Raw genomic sequence first — 7,146 nt, forward strand, 5'->3', positions numbered from 1 at the left:
GAAGATAATACTTAGTTCTTCAACTCCCAGCCTTGCTTGGTTCAAGGTCCAAACTCATTGCTGAGAAGCAGTCTGCATAACCTATCCAATCAGCAATTCCATTATCAAGCTTTCCTTACATAATTTATTGATCAACTATACATATACATTTGAAGGGGGGAAAGGCAAGGAAAAGAGAATGCTAAATGGATATGACATCAGAACATAACCCTCCATATAGGCATAGCAGTTCTCAGGGTCAGAGGCACAAAGAACTATAGTTTTTTTCACAGTGAAGGAAACAGATCTAGAAAAGTCACTTTCAGGATCTTACTGCAGCAATCCCAGCAGAGCTGGGACCAGAACTCAGGTCTGCTGTTCTCCAGGGCAAGGGAAATCTCCAACTGCCTACAACTTTGTGATTTATCTGTGCCTACCCAGTCTCTCAGTCAGCACCCACTACCCTTCAATGTGAGAGATGCAACTCTAAAATGAAAGAATTGAACGCAAGCTTAGAAACAATGGCATGAGTATATTTAAACTGGGTCACCCAGTACTCTTGATTTGTCTGAGGCTCAAGATGAGTTCTCTGTACTTGAGAATGAGTGCTAAGACCAGGAATGAGTGGGCCAGCCTAAACAAAGAAGGTATAAAACACACTTCTGAGTCAGCTGGGATTTCAAAACCTGTCAAAGCATTCCTCAAGTGAGGAAGGGGCATTATGGGGTAAGGACTATGACCGCCTGCTACCCAGGAAAAATTGCAGCTAGAGTTTCTTGATCTTCCTCCACTCTGGTTAAAAAAAAAAAAAATTTCTCCTCTAGTAAAATATCTAGTCTGTGTAATGGATGTAGGGAACATTTTGGGGTGGTGGAACACCTCTAAATCATGACTGTGGTGGTGATTGGTGCCACAACCATCCCCATTTATCAGAAGTCAACAACGACAACAAAAATGCGAGGGAGCACACCCATCAGAGCTCAGTGCTTACTTCTGGGTCTGTGCTCAGAGATCACTCGTGGCAGATTCCAGGAACTACATGGGATGCCAGGGATCAAACCTGGGTTGGTCACATGCAAGGCAAGCACCCTACTTGCTGTACTATCTCTCTGGCGCCAAGTCAGCAACATTTAAAACTGATGAACTTTATTGTATGTAAATTATACCCAATAAAACTGGCAAAAAAATAAAAACCAACCCTAGAGTACTTCGGTGCCTACTCTGATAAAAGTTGAAAGGGCAACAGGCTGATAAAACCAGTTCACACTCATTAGTTCTTCCAGGAATGGTCACTTAATGTTTTTGTGGTGTTGGTGTTGGTACATCACACACACAAAGCAAGTACTCTACCACTGAGTCACATACCCAGTCCTTTTTTGTTGATGTTAATTGTGGGGGCCACATTTGGTCATGCTCAGGGGCCATGCAGTGCCAGGGATCGAACTCATGGCTTTTCACATGCAAAACATGTGCTCTAGCACTTAAGTCATATCCCTGACCCTCCATACTCACTTTTTTTGGGGGGTGGGGGGCTACACCTAGTGGTACTCTGGGCTTACTCCTGGTTCTGTGCTAGTTCACTCCTGGCAGTGCTCAGGGAATCATATGTGGAGGTTGATCACGTGCAAAGCAAGTGCCCTCCCCACTGTACTATCTCCCTGTCCCTAATACTCACTTTTTATTAAAAAGTGAGTAAAAAAAATCTATTAGATGTTACTGCACATGAACACAGATATTTTCAGATATGGCAGATTAGTGGGGGAGATAGTGGTAGAGTCTTTTTTCCTCTCTTTGATCACACATAGTGGTGCTGAGGAGCTACTCTCAGCAGACCCCAACAGACTTGGGGGACCATGTGGTGCTGAGGACTGAACCAGGGTTCCCATATGCAAAGCATGTGCTCCCCTTTGAGTTATCTCCCAGATCCCAGGGGGCTTCCTGACTTCCACAAACCATATTGTATCATTAGAAACAACACAACAACACAGCTCTCTAGCATTTACTATGATGTTCCAGGAAAGGAGCAAAGTGGTTTTCATTCTTCCTCGTCAAAGTGAGGTCCGCAAAGCAGCAGCATCTGAAACATCTGGAAACAATAGAAATGCAGAATCTTGGGCCCCAACCTAGACTTACTGAATCAGAAGTACGAATTTTCACAAATTCCCCTGATGAGAATTCTTCTGCATGCTGAGGTTATATTTCTGGTTAATACATTTTGTGTATGGGGGTCATTCCCAGGGGTACTTAGCATTCCCAGAGCAGCGCTCAAGGGAATATGTGATCCAGGCACTGAATCCACGGCTCCCAAGTGCAAAGAACATGCTCCAGCCCTTTGAAGACTCTCCCCAGCCTGCCAGGTAAGATTTGAGAACAGCTTAATACACTAATTCTTACTAAAGCCCTATGATATAGCAAACCTTTTATTTGTGTGGGATGCCCACAGTAGTACACAGGGCTTACTCCTGGCTCTGGCAGTGTTCAAGAGACCATAAGTGATGCCAGGGATTGAAAGAAGCTTCATCATGTGCAAGGCAAGCATCTTAACCCCTGTATGACCTCCCCAACCCCAAAAAACTCATGATTTTTTTTTTGCTTTTTGGGTCACACCTGGCAATGCACAGGGGTTACTCCTGGCTCTGTACTCCTGGCGGTGCTCAGGGGACCATATGGGATGCTGGGAATCGAACCCGGGTCGGCCGCATGCAAGGCAAACGCCGTACCCGCTGTGCTATCTCTCCAGCCCCTTGTTAGGTGTTTTTAATGATTCAACCATTAGTATCTTAAGTTTTTATTAATCCAACCATTAATTATCACCTATATTTATTACCTAGTAATTTAAAAAGGGAGATCAAAAGATGTCATTAATATACATTTATAAACATAAATTCACTACCGTCTACATCCTTTCCTTCCTTTTTAACTATCTTCCAAAACTGGACATGAAATTCCTTATAATGTAAATAACTGAAAAGAGAAAGGTACAGATTTAATGTAAATGCTACAATGATACCCAGAGCAAAAAAAAAAAGGGAAAACGTAAAAAGTACAATCCCTTCTGCATAAGCTATACACAACTAAAGTTTTTATTCCATGGTTCCTAATGCTCACCACAGCTCTGTTCCTCTACCACCCACACAAAGCTCTTAGCAGGCATCTCACTGCTTGAATCCACAGGTCTTTTCAACACAGTGGAAAAGCAAGAGAGCGAGGCCAGAGATAGTACAGGGGTGAAGACACTTGCCTTGCATGTTGCCGAATCCCTGGTACCTCATCGGTCCCCAAGAGAGACTACCCATCTCAGCACAAGGCCAAGAAGTAACCTCCAAGCACTTCTGGTCGTTTCTCCCACTCCCACTCCCAAACAGACTGGGCCCGGGAGATAACACAGGGTCCAAACACTACCAGGTATAGCCCTGGAGGTGTCTGGGAACTGCTAGGTGTAGCCCTGGAGGCCCTCTGAGCACAGCCATCGTTGCCCTGAGAGGGCCCAGCACTGCCTGAGCAATATTGCATCGTGGGGCCCTAGCACTAAACTGTCTGCCCAAATATCACTGGAAACAGCCCCAGGCCACCTGATCACTGCTTGGGAGGAGACCCCAAAAGAAAAAGGAAATACAAGGGAGTTCCTGAACTAGGAACAAAACCTATATATTGTTTTATTGAGACAGTACAATGGCATCACCTGCTATTCCTGAGATACCCCTTAGAGAGCTGGCATACTGGAAAATCAGTCAGGCCAATGAAGGATTTAGACCAAGACAGACCCAGGATGGAAGGCAGGGTTAAAGAAAAACAAGAAACTAGACAACACACAAAGCAGAGCATTAGCGAAAGAAAACTGAGGAGCTAAATGACGACTACCTACAAACAAGGGCTCCAAACAAGAAAAGTACATGTTCATTAAGAGAAACCACTGTAGAGTCCATAAAACTTTATTAAAATTGGGAATACTTACAAACTTGTACAATAAAAATGAAAAAATATATAATAAGACATCGTTATTTTTTTCTTACAGAAAAGAGTGAAAATGAGACCCATGGCAAAGAGCCATCCCTGATTATTTTGTTCCTTTCAAACATTCATAAACATTTATTTTAAACGACTTTAAAAATAATAATAGTAATAATAACACTAAGGCATTACCCACAGGCCAAAATTATGTAATAATTCCTTACACCTGTTTCTTCACCAATCTGTGCTGCAGGAAAGCTCAGAGAAGGCTATTTCAACATTTTCAAGTAACTGTCAAGTGTAACAAGAGATGTGGGGAAAAAGCCCAAAGTCCAACATTTGGGGAAACTGCATGACTATCCCCAACCCGCTAAAGCACTAACTCTGCCATGAATCTGCTCTTATTCCCAGCAGACACTAGTTTTCATCAGGTAAGGCACTAAACACCTTTTCAAGGATGTAACCATCTAGACTCCAATTGAACAGCAACTGAATGCAAAAATCTATGAAGAAACACCACAGAATTACCACAACCACATAGGTTTCCACAAAAATAATAATTTCTATTATACCAAAATAGAAGCAATGGTGCATTTGCCTTGTGAAATAACTCCTTTGCATTTATTATTTGATTTCATTGCCTATATAATATAGAGACATAATAAATCTGTCAGGCTGTCTTCTCTTGGGTTCAGATAAAATTCCTGGCATTTCAATATAAGGTATTATCTCATATGTCAGACCTGAGTCCAAAAGAATATAAAAAGGACATTTAATTTCCTTTCCTCCTACTTCAACTATTGCTACTCAAAGAAAAGTTTTATAAGTACACAACTGGGAGCCACTGTTAACACAAATATTCATCTCAAATCATCTTTTTCTGGGACAACAAAATCATTCAGGGGGCTAGGGATGTGACTCACATGGTAGAGCACATGCCTTGTATATGTGAGGCCCTAGGTCAAATCCCCAAGATAGTACACCCCAACTAGCACCACAGGGTATGGCCCAGGTAGCCCCGGAATACTACCATACCTGAGCTCTTTCAGAAGTGCCTGATCTGCAAATCCAGAAAAAAATTGAGGGCAACAGTATAACTCATTTCCTAGTTTCTCATTTCCTCAGAGTCTAGAGTTATTATCTGGCCACTCTGAATTCTTTCATTTATCATCTCTATCACATAGGTCACGTCAAACTGAGCTGGAAGGAACACAGTGAAAGAAAGGTAGGCCTCAGAGATTTATTAGCACAAAATGGTACATTGGGACTCAGTCTCCTTGGTAACAGATACAAAAATCATAAAGTTGGGGGGGGAGAAATAAATTAATATTGAATGAATAAAGTGGCTTATACAAATTTATTTTTAGTCACTGGGTCCACTGGTCTTATGAAAGCAATTTGAGTGGGGAAAGAGAAAGGAAAAAATCAGGGCAACTGAATTCTACTCCCATTAACAGAAGTCATGTTCACATAACTTGGTCAGACATACAAGAGGCGATGGATTTCCGATGCTGATGAGACCCTGAGCCTTAGAGCCAATTTATAGCTTGATACTTGCCTAGCAAGATGCTGACATGGCAGCAGACATGGCTCCAATGTCCAGCCATTTCCACAGTTATCCCTTCAAGCCTTCCTGATGAGATCAGTCTGAGGGAAGAGACTATGCTGAAATTGCAAGAGCTGTAACTGCCAGAGAAAATTAAATGGGGGCTGAGTAGTGACTGAGCCAGCCAACTAAATAGTCAAAAGGGAAATGAGCAGCTTCTAAATGTTTACCGACAGAGCCAGGCAATCTCCAGCACACAGAGAATCTGAGGCACCTGGGGTGGAGCTGCGTAGGCAGGGCAGGGACACAAGACACACCCCAGGCACGTCAGCTCTTTGAGAGAAGCGCTCATGCTACAGGACCCACTGTCATCGCCACTGCCCATGGTCCAGTCCTGAAACCACCAGACAAGGGAGTCAAAAATTGAGTTTGGGGGCACAGGTAGGGCGTTTGCCCTGCACACAGCCGACCCAGGTTCGATTCCCAGAATCCCATATGGTCCCCTGAGCACCACCAAGAGTAATTCCTGAGTGCAGAGCCAGGAGTAACCCCTGTGCATCGCTGGGTATGACCCAAAAAGCAAAAAAGAAAAAAAAAAATTGAGTTTGATTTTACTCACCCCAAATTCAAACACAGTAGGAAAAAATACCCCACAAAACTGGTCTTGAGATAGAAACTATATTTCATTAGGAATTTACTTAAAGAGGAGACTTTCTGCATCTTTACAATGCTTTCTCACGAAATAGATAAGTGAGGAAAAGTAACCCCCTGACAGAAAAATAGAGAATCTATGAAACAGAATTTAAGTTCTTAAGGAAGATCACTTCCCCTAACTCATAGAATAATGTTATAAACCAAGAGGAAGAGAATATAAGAAACAGAACAAACCGGAACAACCCCTACTTGAAAAGGCAAAAAGGACAAGGAGGAATGGGAAGAGTACAACTGTACTTTCAAAAGAAAACATAAAGTTTAATTTAATAAAAAGTCCAAAAACCCTACCCTACAGAAGAGTTTACAGGGATGTTCCAAAAAGCAAGTAGGGCTTCAAACACAACATATCTGAAAACCAATTAAAGCTCAACACAAGAGTTCCTAGACTTTCATGGATAATCCATAGTAATATATATATAATATATATAATGTGTATATATATACATATATATATGGGCTATGGGCATGTCTCTCTGGGGCACTTGCTGGTTCTAGATAGTTTGTTACATTTAAAATACATACACATATTCATATATAAGAAAAACAACAAAAATCCATTTTCCTTGTAAAATAGTTCAAATAAGAATTATTCAAAAATCACTGAAAATAAAACAGAAGTAAAAAAGAGGCTCAGATTTGCAGATTTCTTCCTGGAAGATGCTGCCTACAATCTAAAAATGTTACTGTTCCAAGTGACACTTCTTATTTCTGAGTTCTAGTAACAGAGGAAGAAATGTCAGGACTAAATCAAGTTTCAGAGAGGTGCCAGAGAGCTGTTCTTGCTGTGGCATTAGCTGTGGCCATTCAGCTTCTTTAGAAACATAAAAGTAGTAGGCAGCTTAACCAACGGACAGCAACCAGGAGTATTCACTACTTTATCCTCTCTCTTTCCTCGGGCATCCCACTGAGATCAAGACCATTTCCAGAGAGAGGCCTCCTCAGACCTCTAATTTTGG

This window comes from Sorex fumeus, unplaced genomic scaffold, assembly GCF_029834395.1.
Source record: "Sorex fumeus unplaced genomic scaffold, SorFum_2.1 ptg000035l, whole genome shotgun sequence".
Classification (NCBI taxonomy): Eukaryota; Metazoa; Chordata; class Mammalia; order Eulipotyphla; family Soricidae; genus Sorex; species Sorex fumeus.